This window comes from Schistocerca piceifrons, unplaced genomic scaffold (genome assembly GCF_021461385.2).
Source record: "Schistocerca piceifrons isolate TAMUIC-IGC-003096 unplaced genomic scaffold, iqSchPice1.1 HiC_scaffold_522, whole genome shotgun sequence".
In the NCBI taxonomy this organism is placed as follows: Eukaryota; Metazoa; Arthropoda; class Insecta; order Orthoptera; family Acrididae; genus Schistocerca; species Schistocerca piceifrons.
Window position 1 is genome coordinate 198,056 of NW_025728758.1, and position 18,448 is coordinate 216,503.

Sequence of the window (18,448 nt, forward strand, 5' to 3'; positions counted from 1 at the left end):
TTGAATAAAAGTATTCTGTTTGTGGGCCAGTACAGTGAGAAAGATATCCTAAGTGCAAAGCAGGCAGTGCTGGCCTTTTTGGGTTGTACCAAAAAGATGCGAACTCTGAACAAATGTTCCAACTGTAAGTTTCATTCTTAATAATTTAGTCCTGTTTTCTTGCCAATTGGCAGTCATTACCTCATCCCTGTTTCCTACTTGAGGTTATTCGCACAAGGTCAAGTGCTGATGCTACACCCATCTGCTTTGACCTGTAATGTCATGGTGAGCCTTGAGGTTTTTTTGTGTGTGTGTGTGTGTGTGTGTGTGTGTGTGTGTGTGTGTGTGTGTGTGTGTGTGTAGTATTTGGTGGCTTTCTATTGTGCTGTATGTTTGTTAGTGAGTAGTTTGACTTTGACATGAATTGAATGTTTCATGGTGGTACTGAAAGAATTTGTGCTGGCTTTCTGGTGAGTTACTTTGAATTTGCATATTTGAGCTGATGGATTCATGTTTATGTTTGGAAATAATAGTGCCATGTGTTTCTTGTGGTCAGAGATTTAATTTCTTTTTGTTTTTTTCCCTTCTGTGGTGAAGAAGATACAGATATTTATGAGTAGCTCATTGCTTGTTGCAATGGGCGAAGTTGTTTGTATATATTGAAATTGGTGGTGGTGAAAGTTTTCATGAAATTTCGGGATTTCCTTGTTAGTCTTAAGGGTCATTCCACACCAAGTGGTCTAAAACTGAAAAAAGTTCCCACCATCATGGTCTCCAATTTTCGTCAAATTTTAACTGTAGCTTTAGTCAAGTGTTGAAGTAAGTTTCCCAAGATTTCAGGCCTCTAGCTGCAATAGCTGCTGATCTAGACCCCCTTGTCTGAAGTGTACTTAGTCCGTGTGCATGCAACATAAAAAAAATGTCATATTTGGAGTCTAATAAAATCGAAACTAATTCATAAGAATGGTTAGTAAGATGCGACCCTGTACAGTTTTTTTTGCTGATTCCAACGAAATTATGTATAACATTACTCATGCAAACCCCGGTCAAATAACTCGACTCAAAGTATACTTCAAAATTTGTCGTGACACAACGCGACAAATTTTGACCAATATTAAGACTGCAATGATTTCCTTGCAGTTGAAGATATGGACTTGAACTTTTGGCCAAGCTTCATGCTTGTGCTAGACATAATGCAGCCGGATTTGCAATGATCCAGGCCATATGGTCGCCCTGCAGTATCTCTTCAAATTAGGCAGTGTCAGCACAAACGGTAAAATTTACCAAAGTTTCAAGCCAATTACTAAAAAATAGTTGGCCTGAATCTGCTTGTGAATAGTATCACCTAAAAGAGAAACTCTTGCTCTACAAGACTGACATTTGTTTTTTTTGCAACGCGACCATTAAGTACTCATTAACTCACATCAAAGTTGTTATATTTTGTATGCGCGATGCACTAATTTTTCTTCATTTCTAGGAATTTGAATCTTAATAGTCGCTTAGAATTACTGATATAATTGGATATTTCATTCGTGTTTTATTCAGTGATTGGCCAGTGAGAGATGTCAGAAGTTAATGAAGAAGAAGAATCGTTGGCCCCCTGTTCAATTGGAAAAGATGCTGCTGCATCAAAGTGCCATGTTATCTTCTATGCTAAGAAGACTGGAATCAAAGCGTTTAGTGATTTCACAGAATGTGACCAGAAATTGCTTGTTTCGCGTTCAGAAGCCAAACTTGACGAAAATTCCATCATTTGCTTCCACCATGAAGCCCTCTTCCTACATGAATATCAAGCGATGCAAAAGAAATGTTGCAATCCATTCAAGAAGAGGAATCACAATGTAAAAGCTGGACTTAGACTGCTTGATAATGAAACAGCTGCCAAACTTTGCCTGTTAAAGAAAAAAGAAGTGATTGATATAAAACCTGGTCAGAAGCTTTGCCCTCGCTGCATGTCGGCACTGAACCAAAAGCTAGAAGATTCATCATCACTATCAACCCAATCTGAACAAGATTTCACAACGGATGAAACTGAACCAGCCATCAACAAAAGTTTATCATTTATTGGTGCTTCACCATTGAAAAGAAGACAACTAAGTAAAAGAGATAAGCAAAGCTATGCAAAAAGAAAGATCTTGGATGCACAAAGTTTAATTGGGAATCAAATTGCTGCTGCTGTAGGAATCAATTACGATGAACAGCCAAGTTCAAGTAAAAGTCGCCCATGCAATAATTGTGCAGATCTTGATAATCTTATAGAAGAGTTGAAAGAAAAATGTAAAGTGTCAAATCGTAGGACAAAAGTTCAAATATTGACCTTGGTTCCAAGAAGCTGGACAATTAAAGATACGACAACAGCATTTAATGTATCAGAAAGAATGGTAAAGCAAGCGAGAAAACTGAAGAATGAGCAAGGTGTTCTAGCTTTTCCAGCAAATCGGCAAGGAAGGAAGCTTTCAGATGAAGTTGTCCAGAAAGTACATGACTTTTTTCAAGATGACGAATTCAGCAGACTTTGTCCAGGGAAGAAAGACTGTGTGCCTGTGAGAATTTCAGGAACAAAGGTGTACAAGCAAAAGCGGTTGTTGCTTTGCAATTTGAAGGAAATGTACGTGTCTTATCAGAAGCAAAATGGACCAGAAATTGGCTTCTCAAAGTTTTGCGAGCTTAGACCAAAATGGTGTGTTACAGTTGGCTCTGCTGGAATGCACTCAGTTTGTGTCTGTACAATACACCAAAATGTCAAGCTTATGCTCACTGGTGCATCAATCAATGAAGACTACAAGGAAATTCTTAGCAAAGCTGTTTGCAGCTTGGAAAACAAGGATTGTATGCTTCATCGTTGTGAAAACTGCCCTGGTCCAGAAGGTGTAGAAGCAGTTATTGCAACATATTTTGAAGATAATGACCCTGAAGAACTGATTGAGTACAAACAATGGATTCATACCGACAGGGATACTTTAGAAACAAAGCAGCTTTCAACAGAAGAGTATGTTGAAGATATTGCAGCAAAAATTTGGAACCTGTCTTGTCATCACTACATTGCCAAGCATCAAAGCCAGCACCTGAAAGCTCTCAAAACTGATGTGAAAGAAGGCGAATTCATAATACTAATGGATTTTGCTGAAAACTATTCATTTATTGTTCAAGATGCAGTGCAAGGCTTTCACTGGGAAAACAGTCAAGCAACAGTTCATCCATTTGTAGTCTACTACTGTGAAAACGAAGAGGTGCAATGTGTGAATCTTTGTGTTATTAGTGACTGCCTTCGACACGATACGATTACTGTCCATGTTTACATTGGAAAAGTAATCAATTACCTGAAGATGCAATTTTCCAAAATAAGCCACATCCACTACTTCAGTGATGGTTCAGCTGCACAATATAAGAATTTCAAGAATTTTCTCAACTTATGCTATCACAAAGAAGATTTTGAAATAACAGCAGAATGGAATTTCTTTGGAACAAGCCATGGAAAGTCGCCTTGTGATGGCATTGGAGGCACAACAAAACGGTTGGCAGCAAGAGCAAGTTTGCAACGTCCATATGAAAACCAGATTCTAACACCCAAAGATCTTTTCAACTTCTGCAATGATAATATCAATGGAATCAAATTCTTTTTCATCAGCAAAGAGGAAGTTGAAGAAGAAAAAGCTTCTCAAAAAGAAAGATTCCTGCAAGGGCACACTCTAGCTGGCACAAGAGAAAACCACCATTTTTTGCCCATTGATATGACGACAATTAAGGTCAGTAGAGTTTCTAATGATGCGACATCTTTTTTGGCCAAAATTAGTGCTGCTGAAGTAGTAGTTCAAGTCATGGATCTTCAGCCTGGGCAGTATGTTGCTTGCATTTATGAAAAGAAATGGTGGATTGGAAACATCGTTGAAATCTCAGTCGAACAGAAAGATGCTTTCATAAGCTTTATGCATCCTCATGGTCCTGCAAGTTCATTTTATTGGCCCTTAAGACGTGATACTTGCTGGATTCCAGAACAACTTATCATTGGTGTTATTCCAGCTCCATCAGTGACATCATCTGGTCGGCAATACAGTTTTCCTGAAAGCATTCTCTTGCAAATCAACGATGCTTCCAGAATGATGAAGTAACTGAGGAAGACAGGCTTGGGAACCTGCATAAAGAAACCCACAATCAGGCTTGGGTTCCTGTGGTAAAGACACCCTGTAATCAGGCTTGGGAACCTGCAGTAAAGATACCCACCCGTGGCTGTTACTGCATGGCTATCGGGCGTGGCCCCTATGGCGATGGGGATGCTGGTTTTATTGTGATAACCAGTAATGGCTCAGCCATCATGGACCAACGCAGGGCACTGCGCACACAAAATATAAGATACTTTGACCTGAGTAAATAAGCACTTAATGGAAGCGTTGCAAAAGAAAAATATATCCATCTTGTAGAGCAAGAGTTTCTCTTTCAGATGATACTATTCACAATTAAATCCAGGCTGACTATTTTGTAGTAATGGGCTTTGAACTTTGGTAAATAAAGCCATTTGCGCTGACACTGCCAAATTTGAAGAGATTTTGCAAGGCGACTATAAAGCCTGGGTAGTTGGAAATCCAGCTGTATTATGTCCAGCACAAAGATAAGACTTGGTAAAAAGTTCAAGTCCATATCTTTATCTGCAAGGAAATTATTGCAGTCTGAATATTGGTCAAAATTTGTCGCATTAAGTCACGACAGAATTAGGGGTACACTTTGAGTCGACTTGTTTGACCGGATTTTGCATCAGTAATCTTATAATTAATTTCGTTTGAATCAGCACAAAAAACTGTACAGGGTCTCATCTTACTAACCATTCTTATGAATTGGTTTCAATTTTATGAGACCCCAAAAATGGCATTTTGTCTGATGTCGCGCGCATGCGAACTTACTACCCTTCAGACAAGGGGGTGTAGATCAGCAAGTATTGCAGCTAGAGGCTTGAAATCTTGAGAAACTTAATTTAGCACTTGACTAGTGCTACAGATAAAATTTGAAGAAAATTGGAGACATGATGGTGGGAAGGTTTAGACCACTTGGCATGGAATGACCCTTAAGTAATTGTTGGAATGTTATTGCTAGGTATCATGTGTACTGATGTACTATCATTGTTTAGGATACAGTTCTGTTAGTCATGTGAACATGGTTTGATTTGTTGTACTGACAACTTTGGTTTAGATAGAGTAAGTGAAAGTGTCGTATCTAGGGCTTTGTTTGAGGTAAGAGGGTGAAGTGAAATTTGCAACACCATGTTTTAGAGTGGTTGGTTCGTGGTATTGAGGGCTTTGTTGGAGCTATGTAGGTCAAGTGAAAATTGTGTTGAGTTTTTGGTTCTGTATGGGTTACTGGTATTGAGATCTACATTAGAGATATATAGGTCATGTGAAATTTACAACACCAATAGTTTCATTTTTGTAATTTTTTTGGTTAAATTTTGAGGATTTTTTGTGCTTTATTTTTGGGTGAATACTTGATTTGCAGTGATGTTATTATTGCCAGCGAGTGCAAATTGTGATTGTTTATTTATGTCATGCCTCATTAGTAAATGTAGGCCTATATATTGTAAAGGTGCTTTACATACTAGTGTCTATCTCCAGCTTATCACTTACAGTTTGATGCAATATGTGATCAGATTAGCTGGATGTGTGCTTCAGCATTTGATACCTTATTATTTGTTCAGATGTAGAAGATTTTACTCATGGGTACTTCATTAGATGTTGATTTATATCTAATTGGTGACAGAGTGGTGTACTCTACATACAAAATTCATGTTACCAATCACTACATACTTAATACTTTTCTAATTTGACATGTAGTGATGATATTCTACTTATGTTTGACCTTTTCTATACTGCCAGGCTCTGTCAAAAAGTATTTCATAATTCATTTGGTGTACCTTTGATTTATTTTCAGAAACACATCACAAATCCAGTACCACAGCAAAACTACAGGATTGTACAACCAAACGTTCTCTGCCACTACCCTATATTTTTTGGGATGGTTACTAAGGATAGGCCATGGCATATACCGAAGATCATTATTTTATATTTTACCATCTGTACCAAGTTAATGTGTCTGTTAATATATTAATGTTATGGCACTGTCAATAGTAGTATCACCGATACACTTTAAGAAAATGAAAGTTTACAATCCACTGTGAAAACCCACTGTCATATAATGTTTGTTGAAGTGGATGACACTTGTATCTGTTGTGTTGGAGCTACTGTTGCAATGAATGTGATTTTTTTTTTTAGTATGGCATGTAAAAACAACTGCAGTAAAATAAATTTGTTTATTGCAAAAGGAGTTATGTTTTTTTACATATGTTGTATTGTCCCATTTTATATGTGCGTTGTTCACAATCCCTGCTCCCATCCCCACCCAGAGAAAGTAATTACAGAATCGTTGCATAATGTTACATTGTGTGTGTGTGTGTGTGTGTGTGTGTGTGTGTGTGTGTGTGTGTGGTGTGTGTGTGTGTGTGTGTGTGTCCAGCAATGTGAATGTGATGAAGACATACTGAATATTCATCTGTCCTAGAAACCTCAGCAAAGATTCACTGTGTATATGTTTAGAATAAGGTATAATGAGGCAATTGTAACACACACAGCCAGTGATACACAGCTTCTTATTTGTCATGTGTTCAGTTCTTTTCCTTTGATTCTTTCCACACATCACCTCTCCTCTGCTTGTAACTTCAGATTGATCAGTCTGTGTGAGTACATAATGGGCTCTGAAAAGGAACACTTAAGTTCTTCTAGATTTGCTGTTTGGTTTGTTATTTTGGATATGGCATGATGAAGAAATGGAACAAGCAGAAGTAGCAACTGTTATGACCAGTGCTTGATTTGTGAAGTAGTAGTAGTACCAGTACTGTGACCTACCATGGACTGTTATTTTAATTAATGTATTAAAACATTATTTTAATGGTTTTGTATCAGTATGGTATACTATCACAAATCAAGCACTGGTTATAACAACAAAAGCAATCGTCTGGTTTAAAATAGTCACACTGACTGTACCTGGGTTGCCGTCATCTCACAGCAATAAAAAAGGAAGATTGTTTGACAATATTATAGAAAGGATAGGTGCTACTCATTATATAATGGAGATGCTGATTCACAGTTAGGCACAACAAAGATTGTCAAACAAAGCTTTCAGCCAAACAGGCATTCATCACAATTAGACAACATATATTTAGTATCTCCATCATGTGGTGAGTAGCAACTACCCTTTTCATAGCATTGACATTATTACATAATGGATTTTCCATTGTGTGAAAATTAGTGTTTAATGTACCATTGACCACAGTAGTAAGGACAGACTATCAGGTGTTTACGGACAGAGCTTATCTCTTACTATGTGGTCTCCATCAAGATGGACACAATCTTCATCAAGGCTTTTTGCATCAGATCTGTGGCTGAGTAGCGGCCAACTGAATGTTGCCTCAAACTAAATTAGTGATAAGTAAAGAAAATAAAGAGAGGAAATTTGTTCAATGCATAAATTTGAAACTAATATTAAATTGACAGATTCTTTGACCAAAAGTTGGCTTACACTACACAAAGTGGTTTTGCAGTAGAAGTTTTCTTCTTTATTGACACTCAAGACAGTTTCTGTTCATCTGTATGTTTGAGAATTATTCCCAAACTAAATGTGTATACAAAAAAGATTTTAGTGGCAACTGAAGTATAGTAAGTTTGATTTCATGGCTATTTTTTATTTCCATTTATCTGCTTTCCTATCCCGATTTTCTTCAGCTGCCATATGTGGCACAGCTGTTTCTGCCAGGATGATGGATTTTCATTTCCTTAAAATGCAAATGAAGGTGGAAAGTATACTGCTTAAGTCAAACAAGGTTAAAAAAATATGAAAATTCCATGTAACTGCAAAAGAATGGAATACTGCGTAACTGGAGCTTCAGTAGTTATGTGAGGCTATTTGTCTGTATGGGGGCTGAGAAGCTGGAAGACTGCAGTGAAGTGCAGGAAGGCTTGCAGAGAATCAATAACTGGTGGGGTGTCTTGCACTGTGAATATCTGTCAAGACAGATCTCCATGTTGATGCACCACTTTCTAGTGAGCAATAGTTTGTCATTGAAGAGATCACTCCAATTTCCATCAGCTGAAATCTTGGTTCAAGAACTGCTCTCCACACGACAATGACCTGTGCCTGTGCACATTTATTCAAAAGCAAAATCAGTTATGTTGTATAAGTTTCCAGTAATATTACAATGAGAGAGTTGCAGAATATGAAATGGGTTGTTGCTAAGACTGTGAATTCGTTTGTTTATCAGGTGCACAGTACAATGGTGTAAATTCTTTGTCAGAGGCCATCAACTGGTTTGGACATAAACGTACAAGAATGAAGTCACTTTTTTGTCTTGGATGAATACAGTTTAAAATAATGTAACACATCATACAGCTATATTACTTGGTTTATGCTTCTGGAGCAAAGGTTGTGAGAATTTCAGGTCTTCTGATGCAATAAATCAATCATTTTAGGATGGTCTGGGCAATAATTTACTTATTTCGGCAAACATGTTTGGGAAAAATAACTTCTTAATAGAGACTCTGCTTCTGTGTATTTAACAAGATAATATTAATGACAAAATTTCTGTGATTGAAATGGAAATGTCTAGTTGGGGGCACTGACTTGATTGTGTAACTTAAGCCATAGCTATTGTAAATGTAAATGATGTGGTTGAGATATGGTTATGACAGTTCGCTTCATGGTGTATGGCTGGTGAGTGCAATGTCTAGACTTTTGTGAGGGGATATATATATATATATATATATATATTTTTTTTTTTTTTTTTTTTTTTTTTTTTTTTTTTTTTTTTTTTTTTTTTTTTTTGCGGGGGGGAGGCTCTCGTGTGAAAGTTTACACGGTCATCTCATACCTGTAACTGAGTAGGCTGATGACCCAACAAAAAGATAGTACCACTGTAGTTTATTTGTTGCAGTAAACGTGATGCAGCCACAGGGTGTCAATGGCTGGCTGATAGCTCTCCTGCTATGTAGTGCTGTGATGGGAGACCTCAGCAACATCTTTTGACATTCATCTGGCTGCTGGTGAAGGCACTTTTCCGGATCACTGAACCCCATTCACAAGAGTTTCAGTAAGATATTGAGGGCAATTATACAATTAATGTTGAAACACACACTGCCTGAGAAAGCAGAGAAATGTAATTATGATTTTGGCTGAGAAGTTGCTGAACATATCAACAATGTTTTGTGTTCAGTAGCTGCAGAAGACTGTTATCATAAAGACTGCTATGCTAAATTAGCATCTAACCCCTTCTCTGTTTGAAATGGGGACCACACTCTTGGTACCAAGTTTGATGCCACTTTGGAAGAAGTATGCAATTTTCTAGATTCTTCAGAGAAATCCCAATTTTCAGTGTAGGATTTATTGTAGAAATTCAATGAATGACTCCCAGACCGAGATACAATTACTATAAAAATGCTTAGAATATAAATTGCCTGTACATTACAGTTATGGAGTCATTTCACAAATATTCAATGATCTGAACTCAGGGCCAAGGCAACCTTCCACATTCCTTCAGAACCTCAATAACATTTCTCCTATCTGCTTCACCTGGTCCTCCTCTACACAATGTGCCACCTTCCTGGAAGTTGACCTCCACCTCTCTGATGGCTCCATCCACACCTCAGTCAACATCAAACTCACTAACCACCAACATTTCGACAGCTGCCATCCCTTTCACACAAAAAAAATTCCCCCACATACAGCTTAGCCACCTGTGGACAACATATCTGCTCTGAGGATAACTCTCTTGCCCTGTATGCTGAAGGGCTCACAAAGGTCTTCGTAGACAGCAACATTCCCCCCCCCCCCCCCCCCCCCCCAATCTTGTCCACAAACAAATTTCCACTGCCATATCCTCACACACTTGCAATCCTCCCACCATCCTCATGAATCAGCTAAAAGGAGTGCCCCCTCATCACCCAATATTACTCTGGACTGAAACAAGTGAACCATATCGTCACCAGGGCTTTATCTCTCTTCCTGCCTTGAAAGGACATCCTACCCGAGAACCTTCGCACCCCTCCTAGAGTGGTGTTTCATTGTCCACCCAACCTACACATCATCCTAGTGTATCTCTGTGCCACTCCCACTCTCATCTGCTTATTACAGAGATCATATACATGTGGCAGACCAATGCCTAATCCGCACACCTAGCACCTACTACTCTAGTCATGTCACTGGCTTATCCTACACCATCAAAGGCTGGGCTACCTGTGAAAGCAGCCATCATATACCAGCTCTGGTGCAATCACTGCACAGCTTTCTGTATTGTATGACTATCAACCAGCTGTCCACCAGGATGAATGGCCACCCCCAAACTATGGCCAAAAGGAAAGTAGACCGTACTTGTGGCACAATGTGCAGCTGAACAAAAAATGATTGATTTTAATGGCTGGTTCACAACCCATATTATATAGATCCTCCCCTCCACCACCAGCTCTTCTGAACCACACAGACCAGGATTATCCTTACAACATATTCTCTGTTTCTGAAATTATCCCGGCCTCAACCTACAGTAACCTGCTGTCCCCACATCCTCAACCCAACAATTTTTGTCCCCTCCATCCTGTCACCCTCCCCCCCTCAAGCTAAATTGCTTTCAGCAAGTGCCCCTTCCCACTGGCTGCTACAATTGTGCCAGCTCATATACCTGCCACCCCTCCCTCCCACATTCCTAGCTGGCAAACTGGCCATCTCCGTCCCAGCTACTAGCTACCCATTACCAGATCTCCCTGCCCTCCCACCTCCTTTCCCTCTACCCACCCTGGTTGACACTACCACACCTCAATCAGCTCTCCTGCCACAGAATCAAAATAGCACTGACACTGTCAGCGTAGCTGGCAGCATGGAGAGAGAGTGAGTGTTTGTTTTTGTTAGTCTAGCTCATCAAAGAACAATTTTGTGTACATTTTTTTAAATGGCAGTCCATTGCCTATTTTTTTCTCCAAACTACATATTTTTTAAGAAAAATGACTTGTCCTATATCATGTGTACTTTGTACAATATGTGATCCACAGGATAAATAAATAAATACAAATACAAAGGATAAATCTTAAAGCTAGTCTTTCTTTTGTTTGTGCCTATCAATAACTCAATACTTCTGTTTTTCAGTGAGTGGTCTCCTGTAATCCTAATGTGTTTATCTTGGTTAAAACATGCATATGAACTTCTTTGAACAGAATTTCACTACAAATATTTTTTGTCATAATAGATGTCTTCAAAAGATGAACTGTTTTTCATAAAAACAGAAAAATGAAGGCCAAAAAGTTGAATTTAGGGGTGGTGGAGGTAGACGCTCACCCACTAGGGAAGGGAACTTTTCTGTTTCTTACCACCACACCCAGTATGACTATTTTCCTAAAGTTTCAAAAGCTTATAAATTATTTCCCCTATTTTTCTTAATTTGCCTGGGGTATAAGAAAGGCGGCAAGCTACAGGTTGTCCATTGATTATTCTTAACTATTTTAAAAAAATAATGTTATCTCAAAGAAATAACACAGATAAATAACTATCAACTATATTCCCTGAGTAACACAAATTTAGAACCATGGGTATGGCATGTCATTAACAACATGGCTTAACACTGTATCTTACTTTTATTGATATTAGCAAACACAAATCGCTCCATTACTATCCAAGCCCCCACAAAATTAAGGTAAGGACATTATCATCCTTACTCCCCCCCTCCCCTTCCTCCTCCGTCAGGGGGAGGAGCAAGCTGTTTGAGAGCATGCTCACTGCCCTTTCCAGCCATAAGTTTTAAAAACTTTTATTTTTATTACATTTATATCCCTTTTCTTGCAAAAAGTGGGTAATTTCTCATGTTCAATCTTCCCACTGTAAGTTATTTCTTTAGATTGCTGTTACAAATTTTACACACAAATAATACATATAGCTAAAGAAAAGACAAGAACAATGAATTTATATGTGGTACATGTTTAGCTAAATAAAATATTATAAGAAAATGGCAAGTAAATAATGTTATGCCTTGGGGTTTTTTCCTTGGGTTCCAGCCTTAGCTGGGACTAATATTTTCCTTTCCAGTACGATAGCCAAAATGGTCTGCCATGGTGTCACACAGATGACTCAGTCTTCGGTGTGTTTTATCTTCTTCGAAGTTGCTAATATTATGATTCAGTTCTTCCTGCTGTGCCAGCTACCCTTTGTATTGCATTACTTCACCAGTTATCACTGTTTCGTCAATCTTCGCTGTTCAAGTTGAGCTGACTCTATCCTCTCAGGTTGTGCAGTTGGCCAACTTTACCTTTTTGCCTTTCATATCAGAGTGATCATTGTGGATGTCCACCTGGGGTGTCAGCGTGTCTCATTTGCGCACTGACCTGCATCAGTCACGATTCCGCTTGTGCTCGCCAGTGGTGGGCTGATCTGTAGGTGGCAAGCCTCCATCGGTAGGGGCCAGGCTGCTTCCAACTCAGCAGATCGTATGCTCCTCACAATGAAATTGTATAGGATTCCCAATGAAGTACGTCAATGAATGTGAGGATTCTCATTGTAAATACGTCAAATCCATGTTCACCTACAGTATATTAATGAACTAGAAATATGTAATTTAAAAGAGGTGTCTTATTTTAAATATGATTTGACAGAACTTTATAAAAACAACAAAATACTGTTCCCACACCTAAACATGGGAAGTAACATCATTCACAGATGTTACCCCATCCACTTCAACTACTGAGTATTGTCTCAACACTGTCAGACTATGCCCAAATACTGATGCTGCATGCTTGAGGAATGTGCATAAAATACAGCAGAAGACATCATTAAGTGCTTTAAGAATGGCTACAGATTTTTGGCTTATTTAAGGTACATGGGCAAGAAGATTATGTTACGCCACTGCTCAAAAAATGACTGTATTCCAATCATGGGATGGTAAGTAAAATATATAAGATTTGTAAAATGAATTCTTACGATGTGCACATTTAAGGTAGTTTTATTTTTCCTATCAACAAGTGAAGAATGGTTCGTGGTACATTTCTTGAGTTTCATACTTTGTGGCCATTATTTGAATGCAGTTTTAAAGTGTTATTCTGATGTGTGTATAAAGATTTTTCTTTTATTAACACCTCATTTTCTGAAGAATTTGCTTCTATTCTGCATTAAAGTCATAAACATGCTAATCAACAATGGTTAATGTAGTGTCTATTCTTGTTAGCAAATAACAGTACTCACTGTAATTTGTACAGTGTTGATAGCATATCTACACACGGTAATGTGATCATTACAATTACATTTTTACAGGTTTATTATTCAGTTGTGGCCTAGGAAATGCACCAAGAGTAAAGATGAGCAAAATGTGGAGTTATAATTGTATTAAACATTACAATATTGATTGAGATTTTATTACACTGGCATTCATTGTCTAATATTCCAGGTTCAACTTGGTTTGCAGGGACCAAGGGCATAAGGTATATTGCATTAGTAACACCACTGACAAAGTACTGCCAAAGGATGTGAATTTTGCCTTGAGGGAGTATCCTGTACAGCCTGCTACCTGTGTTGAAATACGTATCTAATACTCTTTATTTGTGGGAAAGCAATTTCTAAATAGCCAATTTTTTTAGTCAGTGATTTTGTAACACTGAAATAAAAAAAATATTGCAAACATACAAATCTGTTAGGAGTGATAATACTACACAAAAAACATAAATATTTGGAGCCCATAATGATTAAAAATTATTTTGCATTTAATGTTTTTTGTGTAAACATGCTGAAGTCTGTGAGTTATGTAATACACCAAGGAACATGTGGAAGACAGTTGCGCCCCAGTTTCCTTTGGTCAGAACACAATAAAAAATGAGACCAATATTATTTTTGGCCAGTGGCCTTGCTGCAGTGGTAACACCAATTCCCGTCAGATCACCGACGTTAAGAACTGTTGGGCTCGGCTAGCACTTGGATGCGTCACCATCCGGGTCTGCCGAGTGCTGTTGGCAAACAAGGTGCACTCACCCCTTGTGAGGCCTATTGAGTAGTTGCTTGACTGAGAAGTAGCGACACTGGTCACGAAAGCTGACAACGGCTGGGAGAGTTGTGTGCTGACCACATGCCCCTCTGTATCCACACCCGGTGATGCCTAAGGGCTGAGGATGACACAGCAGCCAGTCAGTATCGTTGGGCCTTCAAGGGCTGTTCAGATGTTTTTTTAATACTTTCTTGAACATGCTGGAACCATGTTATAATGGGTCTACATTGACTGACTATTATATCAAATGTTTGTTGATAGTAAATATTGGAACTGAGAATAGTTAATTGAAAATAATGATGGAAAGTAATAATGATACAGATTTATATTTGATACCCTTTAGAAGCAATCCTGACAATTTGTACTGATGCACAAATCCGTGAGGATATCACACTTAAAAGGATTGGCTGCAACTGTAATTAATTTATTCAGGAAACTTGGATACATTTTGTTATACATCACAGCTTCCATCACATTTTGTTATAAGGCACAACTTCCACCCATTTGAACCTGCTTACAGTAATCAGACCTAGGCGCACCTCTGTAATTTTTATCCCAAATTGACTTGATGATTCCTTGATGCCTCGGGATGTGTCCCAACAGTCAGTCCCGTTTTTTAGTTGTGCCATTAATTTCTCTTCTTACCAAATTTATTCAGTACCACCTATTTAGTTATCCGGTATACCCATACAATCTTCACCATTCTTCTGTAACACTACATTTCAGATGCTTTATTCTTATGCAAATTGATTTTCAGGTTGTGTAAACACCTACTTTATCACTCTAAATGAACACTGACATAACGAGATTGAATAGGAATTTTGTTGTGATGACTGGTCTATAGTGTAAACAGAGGATTAGGTTAGGGTGACTAGGTGACAGTTCGGTTACTTGTGGCCAAGCTGAATGTAAAAGCAGAGTGTTAAGAGTAAAGTGTTGTCCCATACCTGTGCAGATAGTATTGTATGAGTGGGTACAGTGGAAGTGGTGGGGGTTTCATTGTGTGTGAGCTATGTCTGGTAGGGGGGATTCAGTTTAATGAACAAGGCCTACTCAAGAGCAGAACTCCTAAGCTACAGTTAGCGAGTCTGCAAAAGATCATACAGACAGTTCATCACAGTATGACTAATAATATAACTGACTGAAGTGGCTAATAAGAAAATCACCCCACTAACAATTAATGCAACTGCTGATAGTGTACTAAGCACACTGCTCAGCAGATTACTGCATACTAAGATGGTCACTCCTTCGTAACAAAAAGGTAGACACAACTGGGGCTGTGTGGCTGCCAAGCTATTTGGAGCTAGATGTAACATATTGATCTGTAGAGCAGCATGATGTCTATGTTCATGCCATATTTTGTGCACTTTTTGTTATAAAAATGAACTGCAAGGTAAATTCAGAAAGCACATACGGGATAACAAACAAGTATCTCATGAGTGCACGACATACATTGTACGTAATCTACAAAAAAAATGCAGTGGGGGAATGTCATACTGTCTTTCAACCACATACAATAAATAGTTCCAGTTTATTTCATGATAAATAGTTGAGAAGATCTAACTGGTATTATTACATGACTTCAGTATATCACTGTTTGTTTATATTCCACGCAATGACTAAAAATTTAAATATTACATTCTTTGGTCATGTTTTCATATTTACTGTTACTGCTACAAATGCATAGACAAATCCATGAAAAAGGAAACAATTAAATTTCTTTCATAGGACAGTATTACAAATGTTCAGTTATATTAGTAGGACATTGCAAAAAACAAATACACAGAATTTGGATGAAAACAAAGAAGTCATTGAATGAGAGTCTGCCAGAACAAGAAAGGAACAGTGGTTTTTTATGGGTGGTTCTGAGCAAATTACTTTGCTGGGAGCATCTGGATTCAATGCAATTGAGAAGGTAGCTGCTGTTGTATGTACGCAATGTCCTTATAACAGAAGACCATGTATAAAGTGAAGACAATGATGTGCTGCTGCCTAAGAATCCACCTTTACCTCTTTGTGGTGATGACACTGGATTACTCATATATATAAATGTCAGGTCATTAAAAAATAAAATTGGTATTCTTAGTATTCTGTTAGGTGTAAGCAAGAAGACTACATTGTGTGTTAATAACACTGGCTCAGTGAAGATAAGCTACAACTGTACATATCATAGGGGATGGTCCTGGCATACTGCGGCATATCGAGCTGGCATCCACCACCGGCTCTAATTACACCCCAACTGCTACCAATAATATTTTCTCTCTTTTCTGTCTCTGGGTGTCTTTTGGTTCTGAATTTCAGTAATATTTGTATGTGATGTGGGCATAAATCTGCCCATTTGTTATTTAGTTCAGGTTTCATTGGTACAGTTGTAGGCTCAGTACCCGACAGCCAAAAAAACAGTTAGTCTTATTTAAAACCATGTTAATTAAAAGTTATGTCTGATTAAAAATTTTACTATAGTAAATAGCAGTGAAAATATTTTGAGCTAATAAATAGATTTGATAAGGACGATACCACTGATTGTAAAGACTAGCATTCCTACTTTTCATTAACATAGTTAAAATTTTGTGGAAAAAAATAAACAAGATAATTATCAATAAAGTTCAGAAGTAAACACATTTTACATTGCAAATTTTGACTCTATGCTTATTAGATTTCTTCTCTGAGGCTGTACTTCTGTTACTCCAATTGTTATGCACATGGTGGCTTACTTCATTAACTGATTGAGCCATTAGTTACGAAAATTGTGTAATCTCCCATGATGTTCAGTATTGCACTTGTACCCATAAACGGATTACTGCCAATGCAGATGTGTAAAATGATTCCATATACTATTCCAAAGTCCTAGATCACTACACTTTTTACTAACCGAATTATTGTTAATAATTATAGTCTATCCTGAGTAGTTTTTTTTTATATGACCTTAAGAAATTGGTAATCATCCAACAATGGGACCTTGAAAACAATATATGAAAAAATGAAACCAAAATTGTGGTGGTGTGTACATTTTTGAGCAAACACCATCCTGAACTCATTCAGATTTTCCACTTTATGACTTCAGAATTATGTGCTACAGATGAGCAATCATAGAAGAGACTGCACAAATCAGGTTGGTGGGCTTACAGTACTTGTGCAATACAGTGTCCTTAATGTGGATGATACAAGCCTAAAAAATGCAATGGAAGCAGCTGCACTGTTGTAGCACATGTTAAAAATCATAACTATGTTTTTTTGCTGTATGCCAGACACTAATATTGAAGCATTTGGGCAGTCCTTGAGTAAAATGTACTTATTTTTTGGAAAATGGTCTAAGGAAAGGATATATATTCTTGGAGACATAAATACTGATTTAAGACTAAGGCAACCACACAATTTAGTTTTCTTAATATGCTGAGATTGGATGACTTGCACTGCATTAATGATAGTTCATAACAATTGTTCTGTCATCACCAGGGTTCAATAACGATAATTCAGAGAACGGCAGGGGTTCAACTACCTCCTATCATGCCCTGAACTGAAACCCCCCCCTCCTACCCCCCCCCCCCCCACACACACACACACATGTACAGACGTATTCCGCTGCCTACCCAACTTACGCATTGTCTGGCCCTATTCCACCCCCGCTCCGAACCAATTGTCCCATGGGGCTTATCCTGTAATAGATGCAAAACCTGACCCATACAACATGCTCCAGTCCTATCCCTGGCATCTCCCATCCCCTGAAAGGCAAGGGCAAATGTGAAAGCAGTCATGTGATCTACCAAGTTATTTGCAACCACTTTCTGTCATACTACATGGTCATGACCACTGCCAAGTTGTGTGTCCACATGAATGGCCAGTGCCAAACTGGCCAAGAGACAGCTGGATCACCCACTTGCTGAGTATGCCACCCAACATGATATGCTTGAATTCAATGACTGCTTCACTTACTGGGTTCTTTCCACCCACACCACCACCCTGATCTCAACCTTCCCTGCTCTCACTCCAGCCCTACATAACTTTCTACCCCACTGGCAGAATCCTTTTCCCTTCTGTACTTTACTCCACTTCCCCCACAGCCCTAGCATAGCCTGCAGATGCTGAAACTATTAGCTCATTATCCTGTCTCTACTATGTCCCAGCATTCTCCCACTCTCTCTCTCTCTCTCTCTCTCTCTCTCTCTCTCTCTCTCGCCTGCTCAGTTTCCTTTTTCCATTTTCTAGATTCACCAATGACTCTAAAATATTGTTGTTCACATTTCACAAGAGGGATTTCCATAAAATGCACATAATTTGATTTTCATTGTAAGTGTCAATCACTCATAGTGATATCTGAAACTGAGATCATGATTTAATGTATAGTTTACTGCAATAGGTGTGCAACTGGTGCCACTTGCAGAATTGTAAGATTCAGTTTTTGCATTCTGCTATCTCTCAATTGTACAA